This window comes from Myotis yumanensis, unplaced genomic scaffold (assembly GCF_028538775.1).
Source record: "Myotis yumanensis isolate MYYU_CA2020_CCGP unplaced genomic scaffold, mMyoYum1.0.hap1 SCAF_3, whole genome shotgun sequence".
Lineage (NCBI taxonomy): Eukaryota > Metazoa > Chordata > Mammalia > Chiroptera > Vespertilionidae > Myotis > Myotis yumanensis.
In genome coordinates this window covers 42,738,575-42,761,822 of record NW_027223754.1, presented here as the reverse complement: position 1 = coordinate 42,761,822, position 23,248 = coordinate 42,738,575, and the positions used below count along the sequence as shown (strand labels likewise).

The following is a 23,248-nucleotide window of genomic DNA, read 5'->3' as shown; positions in this document are numbered from 1 at the left end:
TTATCTCAATTATTAGTAATGTTTTGGTAAATATTTTACTACTCTCTCTATTGGCTGGGGGATGCCCTGATTTGTAGTGCTTGCTGATTTCAGTGGTATACATACTTCCAGCACAGTGATAACAAGCTACCAAGGTGATGTCATTGAATATAGAGTTGAGCAGAGAAGCACAGTTGCAAACCACTATATGAAATTGCCACCATAAAGATGCAAATATATATTTAAATAATTTCAGAAGCATAGAAAATAGAAAATGAATTAGGAAAAAATGAACATAAAGTATTATTTTAGTATTTAATACAATTAATTAAAAGTTTATATAATTCAATTTTTAATATTGAATATATCTAATGACCGGCTGGAAAATTCTGAAAATTTAGCAAAGAGCTCTGACAACTGGCAGGAGCTGGCTTGTGCACACCACTGACAGTCACATAATTATGTGTAAACAGTTATTTAATGTCTTCTCCATGAGAATGTAAGCATGTTAAGCAGGGGCTGTGTTGGCTTTGATCTCTCAGTCAGTTTTAGTTGGGACAACAGAAGCCATTTAGGAATTCCAAATAGGGAGACTTTCATAGAAGGAATTAGAGGCTTTCACTGCCATGGAAGGTAATGGAAGCATGTGGTTGGGTACAGCTGCCTTGTAGGAACCTGCACGGACGCTGTCACAGCAAATCTCCCAGTCCCAGTGGGAACTGCCATTGCTGATCTTAGGGATTCAGAAGAACCAGCCTTTTGTCCGTGAATTGGCCTGCAACTGCCAACAGAGATGTCCAAATCCCATGTGGGTACTTCTCATTGGATGACTCTAACCTGGGAAGGGCATTCTGAAGAATATGGTTTTAGGGTCCTCTGCATAAGGGATCAGAGATGATACCAAGCTATCTTTATTGCTCACTAACATATCACTAGCACCTAGAATATTCTCTTGTACATAGGTGGTGCTTAGTGCATGTCAGTTGAATGATGGTTCGCCAGAGTGTTGAAAGTATATAACGCAGCCATGATAAAGGGTAACTGAATTGAAAGCAAAGGATTTAGTTGGACATTTAACTCAATTATCCTCACCTAGTACTTATAGAATTCAGATAAACCAACTTTTGAAATAGTATTCTGAAAACTAATGCATTACTTAATTGCTTGGAATTTAAAACATATTTCTGCCAGTAAATGGTAGTGATATCTCTAGACTGGTCCATAAAAGTTCATTTCACTCATAATGTTGCTGATATACAGCACTAATAATGTAACACCTCAGCACTTTATAGAATATTTTGCAAGAAAATGCACTATAAGTTCAAGTTCTGGTGCTAAATCCACATTTTCTGTTTTTGCATCTCTGGCAACAAGTATATGAATTCCTCCTCCCCAATTCCTGTTGAGATTTGGAGCAACAGGAATAGGAACATCGTGATGCAATTTCATCTTTAGTCATATCAGGGACAGTTAAGATCCAAGTGCTTCACTCATAATAGATTAAAATTCTGGATTGCGGAGGGAGTTCTAGTAGCTATAATGGAAAAGTAAATTCTATGTAAGGTATATTGCAAGTGTTTTATATTAGGATTTTCTGTATTATGCTTATTTAATTAAGAACAGAGTTTACACTGCAAAAGAATATAAGTTAGACAGTTAAAATTAAATTAGGAGAATACGTGATATTACATTTGTAGGGAGATTTTTGTTAGTAGGTCTTACCAGGTGATTGAACCATACCTTAGGGATATTAGCTCTGGAAGTTCTTAAAGAAATCATTTTGTAAATTACTGGTAGACCAAAGTAAAAGATAGTCTAAAGAATACTAAAAAGTGGCTTAAGTTTTGGGGGGCAGAGGTCATTTTTTATTCATTGTGTATCCTTCAAGGGTTAGCACTATGTTAAGTAATCAGGTAACCAATGAATGTCAAGTGAAATAATGCAGGTTGTCAAAAAGACAAATTAAGAAAAGTAATCATGACCTAATCTAACCTAAGGACCCACCTAATATTTCATTAGAAAAATTAGTAAGAATTGTAGATTTGCAAACAGGAAAACTGATGTATAATAAGAGAGAGTTGGAGTTTGGAAGTCGTTAGTATTGTTCACCAAAAATTTGAGTTATTGGTTTTTTTCAGGATGGTCCTGACTGGCCCCTTTGTGATAAGGCAGGGCTGTGCCAAGCTCTGCTCAGGAATTATTGAGGGGACATGGTGCTTCTAGGTGATGCTTCTAGTCTGGAGCACTTAATTGCTAGTTTAAGGCACTAGAACTCTCTTTTTCCTATACTATGTTGATGGGCAATGTTCCAGATAGTGATCATTCTATCAGTCTTGGACTCATGTGATGTATATGTAGCCTCAGTGAGAAATAAGTATTGTGACCATATAATTTTTCATTCAAACCAGATCACTTTTGAGGTTTAGAGGAGTCTCTATTAATAATTTAGCTCGGAGAGTAAGCATAAATCAGAACTGCCCTGACCAAACAAGAAGTATGGTCAGTTAGAACTAAACCATTGTTATTTAAACTACTGAGATTGGTGTTTGTTACTGCAGCACAACCTATTCAGACCGATACATGGATTCAGTGCCAGAAATGAAAATGCCATTCTCTTTTTTGATTTATTGACTTTCAATGGGTGTGTATATATTATTTGGGTTGCAGGTGACAGACAGACAACGCGCAACTCAGAAGTGTCCAGGTAAACACAAAGGAATATTGCAGCACTTGGAATTTAAAAAAGATTAAAATATAGAACAATAGGGGAAAGCTAGAGCTGAGCTGGGGGATCCGATCAAATGCTGTCAGGCCTTCTGTCCCAGTGTACAGGCCTTGTCTCTCACTAAAACCAAGTTTCCCCCACTGAGGGGCAAACCAGGGCCACCAGCAGCTTCTAAATTCTGAGTCTGACTGCTTCCATCAATATCTGTACTACTATTTGTAATACTTCAAACAATAAAATAAAATTAAAAAAATATATCTGTAAGACAGACTTACAGATATTCTCTGAATTCAATTTCAAAAATCCCAGGCAAGGATTTCTGTTTGGTTCCATTTTCAAAAGGTGCCAACCTCTTAATCAACCAGCTGACACCAGGAAGTTGAGTCATTTAGGACTAAGGCAGTGTTGCTGGGAACTACATTGGGATACAGAGAAGAGTAGGAGAATAGGGTGCAGGAAGACACACATACACACAAAACACTCTATGTTTACTTCGTATGTGTTCTTGGATAATAGACAAACACCATTAATGTACTTGCTTAGAATTTTTCTTGAGTTATTCCTGGAATTTATAATATTTTCCCCTATATTTATTTTTATGTGTGATTATTTTTGGATAAAAGTCTCATGTTTGAAAATATCTCAGTAGAAAAATGGTCAGTTTTGGGGCTAAGGGGCCTACTAAAGCTAACTGACACATCTGGGCATTGAACCAGAAATTCTGCTTTCCATAGAATTATACTCTAATCAACTAAACTGAGCTGTGCGAATTTAAATGACATAATGGCATTTAAAGTGACTTTTTAAAGTTGGCCATAAACTTCCACTATCTGCAGTTAGCTAACTTAACCCTTTTTAAAATAAAAAACAAACAAACCCAAACTGAAGAGTTAGATTATGTCATCTTAAACCTGTCTTCAAAGGTTAGATTGTGCGGTCTATGATTTGGTTGCAGACCTCAGCACTGAGTTCATGTCCTATTGTCCTCCTCTCCTGTCTCCTATTTTCCATGTAAATTTAGGGGGGATAGTGGAAAACCTGCTCCCAACAAGGTTACCAGCCAAACTCTTCTATAACTCTGAAGGTACCTATGATTAAGGGCCGTGTCATGATGAAAATAATTGCTTTAATTAGCCATTAAACAGGTTTCAGGGTCAACATGACAATGAGTTTCTTTCTGTGTTTGATTTAGTAGAAGCAGTTAATGATTTTGTTTTTATTATCTTTACCCCCTGCTTCTGAATTATTTACTTAGCACATAGAAGGCAACAGATATTTGTTATTATAAAATCAATTTCATGCCTGACTAGACCATCTCTTCCACCTTTGTCATTACTCTTTGAGCTTTGGGTGTTATCTTGGGCTCATTTATGTTTATACAACAAGATGGCAATGGGCCCTACCAATAATTATTTGGAGAATTTGAGTCATACAGTAGGCAGTGCATTTTCATTCTCACTTTCAGAGAATTTCCGTGTATGCACCCCCACCCCTTCCATTTCTATTGACATTTCTAATCAATAGAATATGTTTCTAAAGTAAAAGTGTCATATTATACTTTCTCATTATTTACATGATGTTAAGAATGGATTATGTATCCACAGTAAAAATTCAGTATTTAAAGAGTGAAACTCACATCCATAAGCTATTATTGTAGTTAAAAGCATTCTTCTTTGAAATCCTTGTTTAGTGAAGTTGTGTTCCTTTGTTTTCCCTAGCTTTTATGTAAGGCTCAAGGTGACAATCATGGCTTTTCTGAAATGTCAGTAGCCTTGAAGTTAAATAATATAAATGCCACTAACATTCTTTTTTTTTTTTTTTTAGTGGTTCTGGATTAACTCCCAAACACACATAAAATTAGGTCTGCGAGTCTCTTCATGCATATCCTGAATATAGCCTTGTGAGTGTGAGGAGGAGTGAGTTTGCACAGCTCCTTTTGGATCTGCCCACTGTTCCCATTATGCCTTGGTAGTGTCTACCTGCCCTCAGTTGGTGGCAAGGGGAGCTTTGCCTGTTTCTGTGTTTTCACTAGGTGTCAGAAAGGAATTGCTACCCCAGTTGTCTAAGCAGCCCATCATTTTCCCACTGAGGCAGAACTCCTGCCTTGTTCCTTCCTTCAGCCCTATTTCCTGCTCCATGGAGCTGGAACCATAGCACTACCCTGCCTAGTACCCTGCTCCTAACAGGCCAGTTATATAGAACCATCATGCCATTCTCTGAGCCCGTCCCCTAATCTTTCCCACTGATTAGCTTTAACTTTTAACACCCAGCAAACATTTATTGAGCACATATGTACCCAAACCTGGAAGGGAGTTCTAGCTCAGTACCTTACTGGATGTATGATGCCTAGCAAGTTGGAAATAGTTCTGAACCTTAGTTTCTATATTTAGAAAATGGCACTAATATAAATATTCACCTTATTGACATCATGATTATTGTGAGGACTAAATACAGTAAAATATGTGAAAGTATCTTGCATAAGTAGCTTTATAGACGTTTTAGTTATTTCATTTCCTTGGAGGTATAAACCTAGATTTCTATTGAAAATTAATCTCTATAATCTTGGTCAGCTAATTTCTCTTAGAAAATTCTAATCTGGTGTTAGAGTTTAACATTTGACATAGGTTATGTAGAAGCTTTTAAGCATATCAGAATAATCCGTGATGCTTTGTAAAGGTAGATTGCTGGGTTCCATGCCCAGAGATTCTGATTTTAGGTTTGCTTTGGAGTTTAGGAACCTGCATTTTTTTTTAAAAATATATTTTATTGATTTTTTACAGAGAGGGAGAGAGAGATAGAGAGTTAGAAACATCGATGAGAGAGAAACATCGACCAGCTGCCTCCTGCACATCTCCCACTGGGGATGTGCCCGCAACCCAGGTACATGCCCTTGACCGGAATCGAACCTGGGACCTTTCAGTCCGCAGGCCGACGCTCTATCCACTGAGCCAAACCGGTTTCGGCGAACCTGCATTTTTAACAAGCACTGTGGATTAGTTTCCTGGGGCTGCCATAATAAGCTACCACAAACTGGGAGGGTTGACACAACTGAGCCACACCTGCCAGGGCTGCCATTTTTTCACATAGGTTTTCAATTTCTGTTCTTTCTCTTTTCCTTCAGGCACCCCTATGATGTGACTATTGGTATACTTGAAATTGTCCCAGAGTCTCCTTACACTATTTTCATATTTTTTTATTCTTTTTTCTCTTTTTGTTGTTATGATGGATGTTTTGCTTCCTCACATTCTAAATCACTAATTTGATTCTCAGCATTCTCTACTCTACTTTTGATTCCCTGTAAATTATTCTTCATTTCAATTAGTGTATTCTTCATTTCTGACTGTTTTTTTTTTTTATGGTCCCTGTGTTCTTTTTCATGCTGTTGATATTCTCACTAAGTTCCTTGAGCATCATTATAACCATTGTTTTGAACTCTCTATCTGGTGTTTTGCTTGCCTCCATTTCATTTCCTTCTTTTTCTGGAGATTTCTTCTGCTCTTTCACTTGGCACATGTTTCTTTGTCTCCACATTTTGGCTGCTTTCCTGTGTTTGTTTCTATATATTAGTCAGAGCTGCTGTGTCTCCTGTACTTGATAGAGTGGCCTTGTGTAGTAGGTGTCCTACAGGGCCCAGTGGCACAGCCTCTCCAGTCACCTGTGTTGGGTGCCTCAGGTGCGTCCCTGTGGGGGCTCTGTGTACTGTCCTGTTGTAGTTGAACCTTGACTGCTGTTGGCTTCACTGGGAGGGATTGACCCCCAGGCCAATCAACTGTGAGGACCAGCTGGGACTACAATAGAGGAGCTACTGTGCAGGAGTTGATCCTACAGAGCAGGACTTGCTTCATTGGGGCTTTAGTGCTCACTGGGTTGGCCCCTTGAGTGTGTCACTCCTAGGGGTGGTAGGATTGTAATCCAACATGATCTGAAGATGTCCACTGGATTTACTGGCTCTGGGACCACCTGGGAAGTGCAAAGTCAGCCACTGCCTATACCCTGCCTGGGACCACCTGGCAGGAGCTACAGAGTGATCTTCAGATGGCTGCTACTTGTGTTGGGCTTGGAGGTGCCCAGGATAGGCCAAGCTGTGAACAAAGGCGGCTGCCACTAGTGCTGGGCCTTGGGCCACTTAGCAAGAAGTGCAGGCTACACAGAAGCCAGATGCTGCTTGTTTGAGATTTTAGGAATGTCCGAATCATGAAGCAAGAGATGCCAGTTGTATGGAAAAGCCACTGGAAATGACTTGGGTGGGGTGAGGTCTTGGGGAATTATCAGGGTAGGGCAAACAGAGTGAGCCAGGTTGATGGAGACTCAGATGGCTCCTGCTTGCCAGCTCTGAAGGGGGTGGAGAGGGCTCAGCAAAGGAACAATGGCCTCTGCTAGCATTTTTTGTTTGGCAAAAAGCGGCCCCCCAGCTCTTACCCTGATGCCCAACAATTTATTTCCTTCCCATATGTCCCTGGTTTCTTTCAAGCTGCTAGAGCTCAGAGGGAGTGAGTTCAAGTAAGTCCATGTGTGGGCCCTTTAAGAGGAACTGCTTGGGACTCCAACAGCCTTTACCTCACTTAGCCACAGTCCCTGTTGGTTTTTACAGCCACAAGTTATGGGGACTCCTCTTCTTGGCAATGGAATCCTGGGCTGAGGGGTGGAATTGGAGTCCCTTGCCCTTCAGGGGAACCTGCAGAGCCAAGATATCCCTCCTAATTACAAACCATGACATGTGCGTGTTGGACCAGCCCATTCCACCTCTCTGCCCTCCTACCAGTCTTTTTTTTTTTTTTTAATATGTTTTTTATCAACTTCAGAGGGAGGAAGGGAGAGGGACACAGAGAGAAACATTAATGATGAGAGAGAATCATTGATCAGCTGCCTCCTGGATGCATCCCCTCTCCCCCACACCCCTGCCTCCCCCATGGGGATCGAGCCTACAACCTGGGCCTGAATTTTTAAAACTACAAGTCTTCAGAATGGTGACAGATTTTCAAAATGTCTCTGGAATAGATAGATGGTTAAGTATGTTGTGTTAATTAAGTGGAATATATGCATTCACTAAAATTATAATGCTGATGATTATATATCAACATGAAAATGTTACAAATCCTATTTTAATTTTAAGTGAAGATAACAGAACATAAAATTATGTTTTTACTAAAATTGCAGCTATGGAAAAACGTGGATAAAGGCTGGGAGAGAATTCAAATATTAAAACAGTTATCATTGGGTGACAGATTAATGGGTGAATTATTTTCTTTCAATACTAGAATACTATTCTCATAATAATTGAAAAACATGCAGTGATAGTTTGGACTCTGATTAGCTATGGTAAAAGTACTCAGTTTCTGAGAATGGAAAATGAAATGAATTATATAGAGACTTCAAGAGCCTTCAATGTGTGAGCTAATTCTGATAGCGTGTGCATTTACTTTTTATCTAAAATAATAATGAATACTCACTTAATAAAGGAGATATTTTAAGGAGCCATCTTGGAACCCTGCTATTTATAAAGTCTATATTTCAATCTCCCCCACCCCCAAAAAGTAAAACTGCCAGTAGGATATCTGAAATTCAAGATCTATGACAGTGATAGCGAACCTTTTGAGCTCGGCGTGTCAGCATTTTGAAAATCCTTAACTTAACTCTGGTGCCGTGTCACATATAGAAATTTTTGATATTTGCAACAATAGTAAAACAAAGATTTATATTTTTGATATTTATTTTATATATTTAAATGCCATTTAACAAAGAAAAATCAACCAAAAAAATGAGTTTGCGTGTCACCTCTGACACGCGTGTCATAGGTTCGCCATCAATGACCTATGACAATCTTAATACCCTAAACTTATTTTATTCAAAATCCACATCTTATTTGTGCTCTCATATTTGTTTGTGTGACAAGAAACTGTTTCTGGTATTGGAATCATCGTGTGCTTTTCCCACATAACAATGTCTCATGGGGTTTTCATCAGGGAAGAAAAAGCAGCACACCGGAGTAAGATTTTGCTGTGATTATCTCATCATCTCCTTTCATTTGCAGTGCCACTGGCAAAAGTTTTTTTTAAAAGAAGGTTCAGCAAAATGATTGGCACTCGGTAAGTGGTTGATATTGAATAGGAAAAGCCAAGAGCTAATTTGAAGTCTTTTTGTAATGTTCTTTGTTTAAAAAACTGAAGAGAAAATATCCAAAATTAGAATACTAAGAACTAGAGCAGTCTTGCACCATACTGTTTTAATTGGCTGTTGCTCATGAGAAGAATCAATAATTTCTTTTGAAGTTTCACATCAACTGCTTAATTTTGATCAAGTGTTATAATTAATCAGCTGTGAATAAAGTGAATCAGTTATAATTTTAACCTTAGTTTGTTTTTTTAAAAGTAGCTACACTGATATAAGTAATAGGTTATCTAACTGTATTCAAAGCCTTATAAATGATTTAGCAGTATTTAGAATGAACTACAACTTATCAATTTACTCTTGGGTTCCAACAATCACATTTTGAATATTTTTCAGAGCATATTTATTGAAATGTTAATGTAATTTTGGGTTATTCATGTATTTTGCCTGCTTTATTTTAATCATCAACTAGTAGTATAGAATTACCCAGTAAATTTCAAACATAGTGCCAGACACCATAGAAACAAAGAAGTGAGTCAAAAGTAGCATAGGGTATAGACTCTATGTTCAAAGAACTTATAATATAAATGGAGGAACAGACAGACGGGACATACATAAAACAGAATAACTGGCTTTTTTTCCCTTTAATGTATTTTTTATTGATTTCAGAGAGGAAAGGAGAGGGGAAGAGAGAGAGAGAGAGAGAGAGAGAGAGAGAGAGAGAGTGTGGGGAGCTGATATAGGGTTAAGCCTCAGACTGACCTGTGGGAAAAGTCACAAACAATTCCCAGCTTAGAGGGCACAGTCCTCTTAGCATAATTAGGCTTGACCTTATGAGGCTCTCTAGATCTTATCTGGGAAGCTAATGGGCTGAAGGAAGTGCAGGAAGTGTAACTATGGTCAAAACAAGTGAAACTCACAAGAAATGTGTAACTATAGAAACCACTACCTTGTTTACCTCTCTCTATAAAATAAAGGCTCAGCTTGCCTTGAGATCTTTCTCTTTGGCCTCAGCCAGGCACAGGGGAAGATCCACGGAGACTGAAGAAAGCTAGAGAGTTCTGAACGCTGTCTCTGTGTAAAACATTCTTCGCCAACTCCGTCCACACCTTTGGGAACCCCTGGACCCCCTGGACCCCAGCAAGAGAGAGAGAGAGAAGAGAGAGAAACATCAATGATGAGAGAGAACCATTGATTGGCTGCCTCCTGTATGCCCCATACCAGGGCTGAGCCCACAACCAGGGCATGTGCCCTGACTGGGAATTGAACGATGACCTCTTCATTCATAGGTCAACGCTCAACCACTGAGCCATGCCGGCTGGGGGATAGTAACCGCCTTTCAAAGTGACTTGTTAACTGATTGTAGGTAAAGTAATTTTTGGAAAAGTAGGAAAGCTTGGGTCGTCTTGAATTCCTTAGAGGTCATGGAACTTGAGTGGAGACTAGAGGGATGGTATGGCTGAGACTGATAGTTTCCCCCAATGTTTGTTCTTCCCTTTTTAGACAGGAATAGAATTTAGCTGCCCAGCTGAAGGCTACACTTCTCAGGCCTCTTGTCTCTATGTATAGCCATGAAACCAAATTCTGTACAGTGGGTTTTAAGCAGAAGTGTGTGTGTAGCTTTTAGATTGTGCCATACAGCAAGAAGGATGCCCATCCCTTATTCCTTTTTGTCTGTCTTACTGGGTGGGATACAGATAAAATAGCTGGGAGCTGTGTTGTTTAAATATGGCAGATGGGAGAGAAGGAGCCTAAACCTCTGTCAACCTCATCAGAGTTGTCATGGCACCTGAGAATTTTATACATAGGAGAAATAAACTAATGTCTTGGTTAAGCCATCGTCATTTTGGGTTTCCCTATTAGAGTAGCTAACCTATATCCAAACTAATATAGATGGATAGACTTTAAATTTGCAGAAGAATAAAGGGGGGCATTCCATGAACAGAGACTCCAGATGGGGACTAACATGGTAAACCTGAGATGTTAGGTCTCTACCTCACAGTGTCTGCAGGTATATTAAATAGCAAATGAAGTTATAGGTATTACGTATTTCACTTCATTGTGACCAGAGAATATTCTTTGTATGAGTTGAATCCTTTTAAATTTATTGAGATTTGCTTTATGTCCTAACATTTTGTTTATGCTGATACCTGGGAAGTATATACTGCTCTTGATGTGTATAGTGATCTGTTAGGTCTAGTATGTTTATTGTGTTAAAATTTTTCTGTTCCTTTTGTCCAGTTGTTGTATACATTATTGACAGTGGGACATTGAAGTCTTCAATCATTATTTTTATTTTAACTTTATTAAAATATTGAGTTTATTTCACATGTATAATTTTGTCTTCCCACCATTTCCATTTGTCTGACCGCCACTACTACTGTGTCCTATCATAAAATTCCATACATACCTAAAACCAAGCAGAGGGTGGAGTTCCATCTTTAAAAACTAAATGCCTTTTGGACAACACATTCTTGGCAATGGAACCTGGGCAACTTTTATTAGACATGGTAGGGAAAGTCCTCACTCTTGCATTGCAAAAAGGGCAGCCAGATATCAACTGTTACAGAACTAAAACAAAATAAGATAGGAAATTTTGACAAAATTTTTAAACTAATTTTTTAACCTTCCCCAGAGGATATGTTTTTTAAATTAATTTGAGAGAGAGAGAGAGAGAGAGAGAGAGAAGAGAGAGAAAACATCGATGTGAGAGAGAAACCTGGATAGGTTGCCTCCTGTAGGTGCCCTGACTAGGAATTGAACCCGTAACATTTTGGTTTATGGGATGATGCTCCAACCAACTGAGCCATCTGGTCAGGGCCAAAGTATTCTTTTTAAAGAGTCTTCCCCCACTGCCAGAGATTGACTAGCCTTCTGGTCATTCTTCAGAAGCAATTTTTCACATAATTGATGAACTTGGCTTCCACTTTGAAAAGAGAACCACTTTTAAAATATTTGCTTGCATTTTTGCGTTAATGTCTTCTACAGAATGAGTTTCTTTTGGTGTTTTAGGAGTTTTTCCTGTTTTTTAAAATTTATCTTTCTGGTTGAAAGTATTTCAGATGTCCCCTTTGTTTTTCTGTTTTTCCCATTGACCCCCTCCACCCTGCACACCTGCCCCTCCCAAGGCTTTACCACACTATTGTTTGTGTCCTTGGCTATGCATATGTGTATATAAATTCCTTGGTTGGTTAATCTCTCACCTCCCACATCACCCTCCCTCCCCCCTCCTTTCCTCTTCCCTCTGAAATTCATCAGTCTGTTCCCTGGTTCTATGTTTCTGGATCTTTTTTGCTCATCAGTTTATTTTGTTTATTGGATTCCACATATGAGTGAGATCATGTGATACTTATCTTTCTCTGACTGGCTTATTTTGCTTAGCATAATACTCTCCAGATCCCTCCATGCTGTTGCAAATTGTAAGAGATCCTTCTTTTTTAAAAAAAAAATGATTCATGAACTTTTGATCTTGATGTTGATGGTTTTGAGTCTTCCATTCTGATTTAATTTTTGTGCATTTTTTGGCTAGAGCATCTCATGTAGATTTCTTTAATTTAACTTTTTGTTAAGCTTTTTCATCATAAAAATCATCATATCTTTGTCATCATCTTCATCTGCATCAACATCTTCAGTAACAGCAAGTTTTACTTTTTTGTGTGAAACTTGCTACAACTTTCAGGGCAGAATGCTTTCCAGATATAATTAGGAGTTTCACATCCTCCTCTTTATCTTCTGACGCTGCATCTTCTTCTATAGCTACTAAGTGCTGTCCACTAATATGCACAGGCCCTGAACCACATTTCGACCATGAGACCACAGTGGTGTTATTTGAAGCCACCAAGGACAGACATTTTCAAAGTTACCAGTGTTACTTTAATTGGACTGCTTTCATAACTCATTGTCTCTGCTTCAACAATGTACAATTCATCCTCTGTACCAGCCCCTAAACTGATTATTCTTAAAGATAATTGGTACTCATTTATATCATTATCCACCTTAAACTGATAATCTTTATTGGCCTTTAGTTCACAATAGTTCTGGAGGTTGGGAACCCAAGATCAGGGTGCCAGCATGGTTGGGTGAGGGCTGTCTTCTAGATTGCAGACTAATGGTTGTATCTGCAGATGGTGGAAAGATTTAACTGTTATTTTTGAATTGTCTCTTTCTTCCTTCATTTTTATCAGTTTTTGCTTTAGATATTTGGATTAAGTTTATATATGTTTATAATTTCTTATATTTTCATTTATTATAATTTTTTATAATTTTATATATTTTCTGGATGGATTGACTTTTTTATCATTATAAAATACTAGAAGCCTGTTGCACGAAGATTCGCGCAATAGGCCTTCCTTCCCCTGGCTGCTGGCACCAGTTTTCCTTCGGCACCTGGGACCCAGGCCTTTGGTCCGGCCACAGCGAGGCTTGGCTTCTCCACTGCAGTGGAGAAGCCAAGCCTTTTTGGTCTTTAGTCTTCAGTCTTCACTCTGACCAGAGCCTTCAGTCTTCGCTCCGTGCCTGCATATGCAAATTAACCACCATCTTTGTTGGGTTAATTTGCATAGTTGCTCTGATTGGCTGGTGGGTGTAGCAGAGTGACACCAGTTTGCATGTTTCTCTTTTATTAGTGTAGATTCTGCTTTGTCTCTAGTAACCATTTTTTGTCTTAAAATCATTTTTGTCTTAAAACCATTTGTTGTCTGATATTAGTACAGTTACTCCAGCTTTCTTTTGATATAAATCCTACCATATCAGTAATTACATTAAATTAAATGGATTAAAAATTCCAATTAAAAGCAGAGATTTTTTTAATTTTTATTTTTCTACATTTCTTGCTTTCATTTCTTCCTCCATTATGGCCTACTTTTGTGTTAAATATTTTCTTGTGTACCATCTTAAATCCCTTGTCATTTTTTATTATGTATTTTTGAATTATCTTACATACATCATAATTTATAATAATCTAGTTTGGATTAATGCCAATTTAATTTCAGTATTATAAAATAATTTTAATCCTGTGTAGCTGCATTTCCCACCCCCTTGGGAATCCATTAACACAAATTTATAATCATTACTTTATGCAGTTGTCTTTTAAATCAGATAGGAGAAATGATGCATCACCAACAAAAATACACTTATATTGTCTTTCATAGTTATTTATATAGTTTCCTTTACCAGCATTCTTTGTTTTATTTTTATGTGGTTTTGAGTTGCTTTGTAGTATCCTTCATTTCAGCCTGAAGGATTCACTTTAGTATTTCTTGTAAGTCATGTCTGCTGGTGTTGAATTCTCTCAATTATTGTTTATCTGCCAATGTGTTTAATTTCTACTTCATTCTTGAAGGGTAGGCTTACTGGATAAAGAATTCTTGTTTGATAGTTGTTTTTTCTTGCAGCACATTGAAGATGTCATCCTACTGCCTTTTTGGCCTTCAAAGTTTCTGATGTGAAATTGGCTGTTAATTTTATTGAGGATACCTTGGACATGATGAGTTGCTTCTCTGTCTCAGTGCTTTCAAGAATCTGTCTTTGTCTTTTGAGTGTTGGCTATGATGTGTCTAGGTTTGAATCTCATTGCACTTATTTGACTTAGAATTTGTTGAATATATAACTTTTTTATTAAATTTGGAAGTTTGGGGAAATTATTTTTTTCAAATATTTTTCTGCCTCTTTCTCTCCTCTACTTTTGGGACATTTCATATGCATATGTTAGTATGTTTGATGATGTCCCATAGTTATCTGAGGCTCTGGTTCGTTTTTTTCTTCTTTTTGTCTGTTACTTAGACTGGATAATTTTAAATGACCTATCTTCCAATTTGATGATTTATTTTTCTTCCTGCTCAAATGTGATGTTGAGCTCCTCTAATGAATTTCATTTATTGTAGCTTTTAATTTCTAGAATGTCTAGTTGGTCTGTGTTCACATTGGGACATGCCTTCAACACTCAGCTAGACAGTTTGCAACTCTGCCTCAGTCTTTGCTTCCTGCCTGCATAGAGCATCCAGATCAGCCAGGAGTGGGCACTTCCTGAGCACGCATTCAGCCCTGGACATATGCACAGCTCTACACACGTACCCAGACTTCTAGTTTCCCAGGAATATGTTGGAGATTTTTAAAGCCCCTATGGACATCTCATTCCTCATATTTTCCTTTGAAGCTTTTTAGTTAGTTTATTATTTGTCCTAACTGTTGTTCACTACCACAAATTTTCTGAATTTCTGTTGACAAACACCCCTAAGAGAAAAGGATTGGGGGGAATTTCTTTTTTCTTTGCTGGGTAAACTTCAAGTCAGGTCAAACACAGAAGACAGATTTTCAAGTGGGGTTTTCCAAGGAGGCATTACCCAGGTCAATAATGACAATTCTCTGGGATATGGCTTTGAAAGAGCTCCAGCTTCCCTCTGCTGTCTGCCAGAAGACTGATTTTTAACCCAAATGTGAGCCAGAGGGCAAGGGATGGCAAGTCAAAATGCCACATAGGTCTTGAAGAAATGCTCACATTCTTACAAACATTTGATTAATTTTTAAAGTTATGAAAAAATATTTTTGAAATTTTTTTTCTCAATTTGCTTATCACTTTTATGGAAAAGAGAATTTTCAGAGGCCAATATTCTGCCATTTTTGCTGATGTCATTCTCTCATCTGTTTTTATGGATTTTTCTATGTATTATTTGTTATCCTTTGGGCACTTTAAGATAAATTTTAACAAGTTATTCAATATGTCAGTGGAATAATTTTTGTCTTTAGAATTATATTGACTATAACATATCACATTGTTGAAAGTAGTAGTCTATTGTACTTGGGAATGCCAAATTTGGATTCATAGTTAACATATCTAAAAATTTAACTCTTGCCATAGCTGGTTTGGCTCAGTGGATAGAGCATTGGCCTGTGGACTGAAGGGTTCCAGGTTTGAGTCTGGTCAGGGGCATATGCCTACATTGCCGGCTTGATCCCCAGTTAGGGGCATGCAGGAAGCAGCTGATGGATAGTTCTCTCTCATCATTGATGTTTCTATCTCTCTCTCCCTCTCCCTTCCTCTCTGAAATCAGTAAAAAATATATTTTTAAAAATTCTTATTGTTTACAAGCAAATATAAGTTTTATTAACATTCATTTATAATCATTTAACTAATACTTATATAGTGATTAACATGGCTATTTACTATTCTAATCACTTTACAGATATTTAATTTGTAAAGGTTTTTAATTTCCATAAGGTTGTGAAGAAAGTCCTATTAATAACCTCATTTTGCACTGAGGAAACAAAGTCACAGGTAGGTTAAGAAACTTGCTAGAGTTTATGTAAATCAGGAGTGGGGAACCTTTTTTCTGCCAAGGGCCATTTGGATATTTATAACATCATTTGAAGGCCCTACAAAATTATCTACTTAATAATTAGCCTGCTATATTTGGTCAAACATTTAATTAACTCACCCCTAATGCCTTGGCAGGGCCAGACCAAATGTTTTCATGGGCCTTATATGGCCCAAGGGCCGGACATTCCCCACCCCTGATGTAGGTAGTGAATGGCAGAAACCGAATTCAAATCCAGACAGTCAGGCCTCAGAGTTTTTGCCTTTAGTCATTATGCTATCCTGCCTCTCCAAATAGTTACATTAATGGTTATATTCAATTTATTTATTATAATATTTATTGAGTATATAGCACAGCCTAGGTACTGTGGATATTGCAGTGAATAAGACAGATAAAACATCTACCATTATGGAGCTTATAATGGAGGGGCAGGAAAATAGAAACATTAAGCAAATAACTATACAAATTATAAGTGATACAAAGGGTAAGTTTCAGGGTGTTAATGAGAATACCCTGAAATTGTTATGAGGGAAATTTAATCTTGTCAGGAAGGACCAGAAAAGGTTTGTTTCAAAAAGTAAATTGGCAAATTGAGAATGAAAAGCTGAGGAGGATATATGTAAAGCCCAGCCTTAGCCATTCTGCCAGTGATTTCTGCTGCTTCTCTCAGCTGCCAACCTACTTCCCTGCTTTGCCCCCCTTTCTTCTTTCTTACCTTGTTTATCTCATAACTGCTCTTTTGTCTTTGGACTATCACATCAAAGGGTGCTCAGTCAGTATGTTCCTTTCATTCTGTGCTGCGCATAATTTGGCAGTGGTTGGAAATTCCCAATTGTGTCTGCAGTTGCTTGGTGCTTAGGGGTTTCTTCTCAGTGTCTCCTCATAAAACTATATTTTTTGTGCTCCCTTAATTCTATTTTGAAAAAGATTATTTATATTTTACTTTTATAGGAGATATGACTCATTTTGGAAAATGGTCAAACTGTATAAAAAATAGCAGGGAACCATAACTCCTTAAGATGTTGTGAATTTTTGCTCTTGTGGCTTCAATTGTATGTGGACATAGCTTCTGGGTTTGTCAATTCTTTGCCTCAGTGCCCTCAATCAGTAGCTTGGCAACATATTACACTGGCAGGTTCTTATTGTCTGTCAACACAAAGCTTGTTTTGTGCACAGTATTAGCTCCTGGATGGTTCTGCAAAAGTGATGTGTCACTGAAATTTTCTTTTTTGACATGTCTCTTACCTGGTGGTTAATGGCTGTGATGAAATATTTTTTTCTTCAAGAAATGAACCATTTCTTCTTGGCCCTATGTCCCAGTCTTTGATGATGTATTTGCCAAAAAATTGCCAATGAAACCTTCTTTTCTTCTGTCCATTTAAAAAATGTCTACCATTTCTCCATTCTAGGTTTATTATTTCTATCAGTGAAGTGATGTGTAACTGCAATTTATCAGGCGTTATATTGTAAACCGATTGACTGATTACTTTCAACATGAGAGATTCAGAGTAAAGAAAGAAGAAATGACAAATTCAGGATATGTTCCATTCAACAACAAATGAAATAGAAAAGTAAATTTTCACTAAATTGTTTGAACAATCAGAGTTGTGAGAGAGAGAGTATATATTTTATAATCAATATAAAGTGAATTATGTTTTTGTCTGTCTGTATCACATAACATAAAACCTGCTGGATGTATTTTCTGTTGGAGAGTAAAATAGAGGACAGGTCTAGTAAAGTCCATCTTAAAAGAGGCTTTGTGGTCTAAGCAAAATCTATGCTGGTGTACTTCAATACAATTGTCATTTTCTAAAATTGCATCTAATACAGGAGTAAGCAAAATTGGTTTACAGCTCTGAGTTTGTGAAACAGAATTTATTCTTGTATTATTATTTATTAATTATAGTATTCTTTATTATTATTATTAATTCACTTTTGCCCACCCGTATATTGAGATGCTGGAATTTCAGAGAGACAAACCACACATACCCAGAGACCAGATCTTTATAAAACAAACAGTGTTTGCAATATAACATTCAAATCAAGGTAATCAGGAGAGGTACTCTGAGTTGTAGACATTGGTTTCTGATATGCTGCTTCTCTTAAGGACAGCTCTATTTAGCATACTCCAGCGTAGAAACAGGAATTTATATCTTTAAAGATGGTTATTGCTTTGAGCTCTATGGAGGAAATCAGCCAATTTGTCATAAATGTATTAAAGTGATGAGGAATTAAAAACAAATGTGCATGCTCTTTGTCAGCACCAACAGAAGAAAATAAGTATAATTGGAATGAAAGTGATTTAGAGAATTGTGGGTAATATCACTCAAGCCCTGTAACAGAATTCAGAAGGTCATTGTGAAATTTTTGTCCCGATGGCTTTAAAAACAGCATAGATTCACCATTCTGCAAAGTATAAATTGCTTCCACTGAAAAGTATTTACTAGACATCATAAAATTACTGGAATTATTTTTGGACTGAGTCCTAGGTTCTACTTTTGGTAGTAGTTACAAATCATAGTAGTTATAGGCATATTTCCAAAAGTAGAAAACTAGGAAGTTATATTGGATTCTCTTCAAGGTTATTTAGGGCTGTGAGTTCTTTTGGACTTTTACCATAAAGCATCGGTCATCATATTTTGTATAACTGCTTGTCATTCTTATGATCCAATCAATACTATAGGAAAGGTCAAGAAGATTTGTAATAAGAATCTTCCAGTGGGTCCACTTGTTGACAGAGCTGAACTTAGGACCTCTAGTTGTGATAATAGTTATGTGAAGTTCTAAAATTCTGTGATGGTTGGGAAAATCATTCATTTTAATAAATTTTATAAAATTTTTTGATGGGTTAGCCTCTATAGTTCTCTAATCTCCCAATTCTTCTCACTAACTATTCTAAACTTTTAAAAATGTCTTCTATGTGTCTACTTTAGCCTGCAAAATGAGCCTAGGAATATTCCTCACCCTTGGCCAATCCCAATCATGCATAGGTGGGGGAAGGTCTCTAGAGTCAGTATCCCACCAGATAATGAGAAGGTCAGTGGTCAGGAAGCCTGTCAAGGTCAGGTGGCCAGAAGAAGTCCAGTTGAATGTACTTTGGCAGAAGCACAAACTAGCGACTAACGACAGGTGAAGGTAAAGTAGGTGAAGATCAGAGATGTTTCTGAAGCTGCTGAATCACAGGACATGGGAAAAACTTGATATGCTCAGTTAACCAATGAAAATTGTATGAGGATGAGTGGAATGAACCAATTTACTCAGGACTGTTCTTCGGGATGCCAGGAATTTAACCTATATCTTTGAGTATGATAGCTATTTAGTTTCTTCTCTACCTCTCATTGATGAGATTAGCGTGCTCTATGTATGTTGAAGAATATATAAACTTTCATGTAAAATTTTAATTAATTAATTCTTAAAATTTTATTTATTTATTTATTTACTGTTTAAAGTATTACAAATAGTAGTACCTATGTTTCCTTTTCCCCCCATTGACCTCCTCCCGGGACCCCCTACCCTCTGGCACATGCCCTCAATCCCCCCCTCCCGGGTTCTGTGTCCATTGGTTATGCTTATATGCATGCATACAAGTCCTTTAGTTGATCTCTTACCCCTCCCCATAACCCTCCCTTGCCTTCTCACTGAGGTTTGAGCATCAGATCCATGATTCTCTGTCTCTGGATCTGTTTTTGTTTCTCCTTTATGTTGTTCATTATAATACACAAATGAGTGAGATCATGTGATATTTATCTTTCTCTGACTGACTTATTTTGCTTAGCATAATGCTCTTCAGCTCCATCCATGCTGTTACAAATGGTAGGAGTTCCTTCCTTTTTACAGCAGCATAGTATTCCATTGTGTAGATGTACCACAGTTTTTTAATCCACTCATCTGATTATGGGCACCTAGGCTGTTTCCAAATCTTAGCTATTGTAAATTGTGCTGCTGTGAACATAGAGGTGCATATATCTTTTCTGATTGGTGTTTCTGTTTTCTTGGGATATATTCCTAGAAGTGGGATTATTAGGTCAAATGGAAGTTCCATTTTTAATTTTTTGAGGAAACACCATACTGTTTTCCACAGTGATTGCACCAGTCTGCATTCCTACCAGCAGTGCAAGAGGGTTCTTTTTTCTCTGCATCCTCTCCAGCACTTGTCCATTGTTGATTTGTTGATGATAGCCCTTCTGACAGGTATGAGATGGTTCCTCATTGTTGTTTTGATTTGCATCTCTCAGATGATTAGTGACTTTGAGCATGTTCTCATATGTCTCCTGGCCTTCTGTATGTTCTCTTTTGAAAAGTGTTTATTTAGGTCCTTTGCCCAATTTTTGATTGGCGCATGTTTATCTTCATTTTGTTAAGTTATATGAGTTCCCTGTAAATTTTGGAAATTAAACCCTTATTGGATATAACATTGGCAAATATGTTCTCCCATGCAGTAGGCTTTCTTATTGTTTTGTGGATGGTTTCTTTTGCTGTGCAGAATCTTTTTATTTTGATATAGTCCCATTTGTTTATTCTCTCCTTAGTTTCCATTGCCCTAAGAGCTGTATCAGTAAATATATTGCCAAAACAAATGTCTGCTATTTTGCTGTCCATGGCTTCTTCTGAGATTTTTATGGTTTTCCATCTTACGTTTAAGTCCTTTATCCATTTTGAGTTTATTTTTGTGTATGGTGTAAGTTGGTGGTCTAGTTTCATTTTTTTTTGCATTTATCTGTTCAATTTTCCCAACACCATTTATTGAAGAGACTGTCTTGCCTCCATTGTATGCTCTTGTCTTCTTTGTCAAATATTAATGGAGCATAATGGCTGTGCTGATTTCTGGGTTCTCTGTTCTGTTTCACTGGTCTATATGTCTGTTCTTGTGCCAGTACCAGGCAGTTTTGAGAACAATGGCTTTGTACTATAGCTTGATATCTGGTATTGTGATCCCTCCAACCTTTTTCTTCTTTCTCAAGATTTCTGTAGTTATTTGGGGTCTTTTTCTATTCCAGATGAATTTTTGAAGAGTTTTTTCTAGGTCTTTGAAGTATGTCATTGGTATTTTAATGTAGATTGCATTGGATTTATAGATTGTTTTGGGTAGTATGGGCATTCTAATGATGTTGATTCTACCAATCCATGAACATGGTATATTCTTCCATTTGTTTATGTCTTCCTCTATCAGTGTCCTGTAATTTTCTGAGTATAGGTCCTTTACCTCCTTGGTTAAATTTATTCCTAGGTATCCTAATTTTTTGTTGGCAATGGTAAATGGGATTGTTTTTTTCAGTTTCTCCTCTGTGAGTTCATTACTGGTGTATATATAAGCCATAGACTTCTGGGTGTTGATTTTTATCCTGCTACATTGCCAAATTCATTTATTAAGTCTAGTAGTTTTTTGATGGAGTCTTTAGGGTTTTCTATGTACAATATTATGTCATCTGTGAATAATGACAATTTTTCTTCTTCTTTTCCAATTTGGATGCCTTTTATTTCTTCTTCTTGTCTGATCACTATGGCTATCACTTCCAGTACTATGTCGAACAGGAGTGGTGAGAGTGGGCATCCCTGTCTTGTTCCTGTTCTTAGGGGAAATGGTTTTAGTTTTTGCCTATTGAGTATGATGTTGGCTGTAGGTTTGTCATATATGGCTTTTATTATATTGAGGTATGATCCTTCTATTCCCACCTTGCTGAGAGTTTTTATCAAGAAAGGGTGTTGGATTATGTCAAATGCTTTTTCTGCATCAATTGATGCTGGGGTCCAGCCCCAGCGGGTCCAGGTGTTCCCAAAGGTGTGGACGGAGTCGGCGAAGAATGTTTTACACAGAGACAGCGTTCAGAACTCTCTAGCTTTCCTCAGTCTCCGTGGATCTTCCCTGTGCCTGGCTGAGGCCACAGAGAGAGGATCCCAAGGCAAGCTGAGCCTTTATTTTATAGTGAGCAGTAAACAAGGTAGTGGTTTCCATAGTTACACAGTAAGTTACACTGTTGTAAGTTTCACTTGTTTTTGTTCTTGTAAGTTTCACTTGTTTACACTGCTCTTGTAAGTTTCACTTGTTTTTGTTCTTGTAAGTTTCACTTGTTTTTGTTCTTGTTGCACTTCCCTCAGCCCATTAGCTTCCCAAGTAAGATCTAGGGAGCTTTATACAAGGTCAAGCCTAATTATGCTAAGAGGACTGTGCTCTCTAAGCTGGGAATTGTTTATGACTTTGCCCACAGATCAGTCCGAGGCTTAACCCTATATCAGTTCCCCACAAATTGATATAATTATATGGTTTTTATCTCTCAGTTTGTTTATGTGGCGTATCACGTTTATTGATTTGCGGATATTGTACCATCTTTGCATTTCCGGAATAAATCCCACTTAGTCATGGTGTATGATCTTTCTAATGTAATGCTGGATTTGATTTGCTAGAAATTTGTTGAGAATTTTGGCATTTATGTTCATGAGGGATATTGGCCTGTAATTCTCTTTCTTTGTAGTGTCTTTATATGGTTTTGTGATTGGGGTAATGCTGGCTTCATAGAAAGAGCTTGGCAATGTTCCTTCCTCTTGAGTTTTTTGGAATAGTCTGAGGAAGATAGAGTTTAGTTCTCCATTCAATATTTGATAAAACTCCCCTATGAAGCCATCTTGTTTCAGGCTTTTGTTCGTTGGAAATTTTTTGATTACTATTCAGATTTTTTAATTCTTCCTGATTGAGTTTTAGAAGATTATATTTTTCTAGGAATATGTCCATTTCTTCATATTTCTGTGGAGTCTGTTGTTTTTCGCCTCTTTCATTACTGATTTTGTTTATATGGGTCCTCTCTCTTTGCTTCTTGGTGAGCCTGGCTAGAGGTTCATCAATCTTGTTTATCCTTTCAAAGAATCATCTCTTGGTTTCATTAATTTTTTTGGTCTCTATGTCATTTATTTCTGCTCTGATCTTTATTATTTCTTTCCTTCTGCTCCCGCTGGGCTTTTCTTGTTGCTCTCTTTTTAATTCTTGAAGTTGCAGAGTTAGATGGTTTATTACAATTTTTTCTTGTTTTTTGACGTAGGCCTATAATACTATGAACTTCCCTCTCAGGGCTGCTTTCACTGTGTCCCATAGATTTTGGATTGTTCTATTTTTATTGTCATCTGTTTGCAG

General features: G+C 37.4%; 1 protein-coding gene and 1 pseudogene across 1 annotated transcript in view; one reads left to right on the top strand and one right to left on the bottom strand.

The window, feature by feature from the left end:
* Positions 1-23,248, top strand: part of HS6ST3 (heparan sulfate 6-O-sulfotransferase 3) — a 713,743-nt gene that overhangs the window by 188,914 nt on the left and 501,581 nt on the right. The window lies entirely within an intron of this gene.
* On the bottom strand, positions 11,647-12,837 carry LOC139004955 (nucleophosmin-like; annotated as a pseudogene).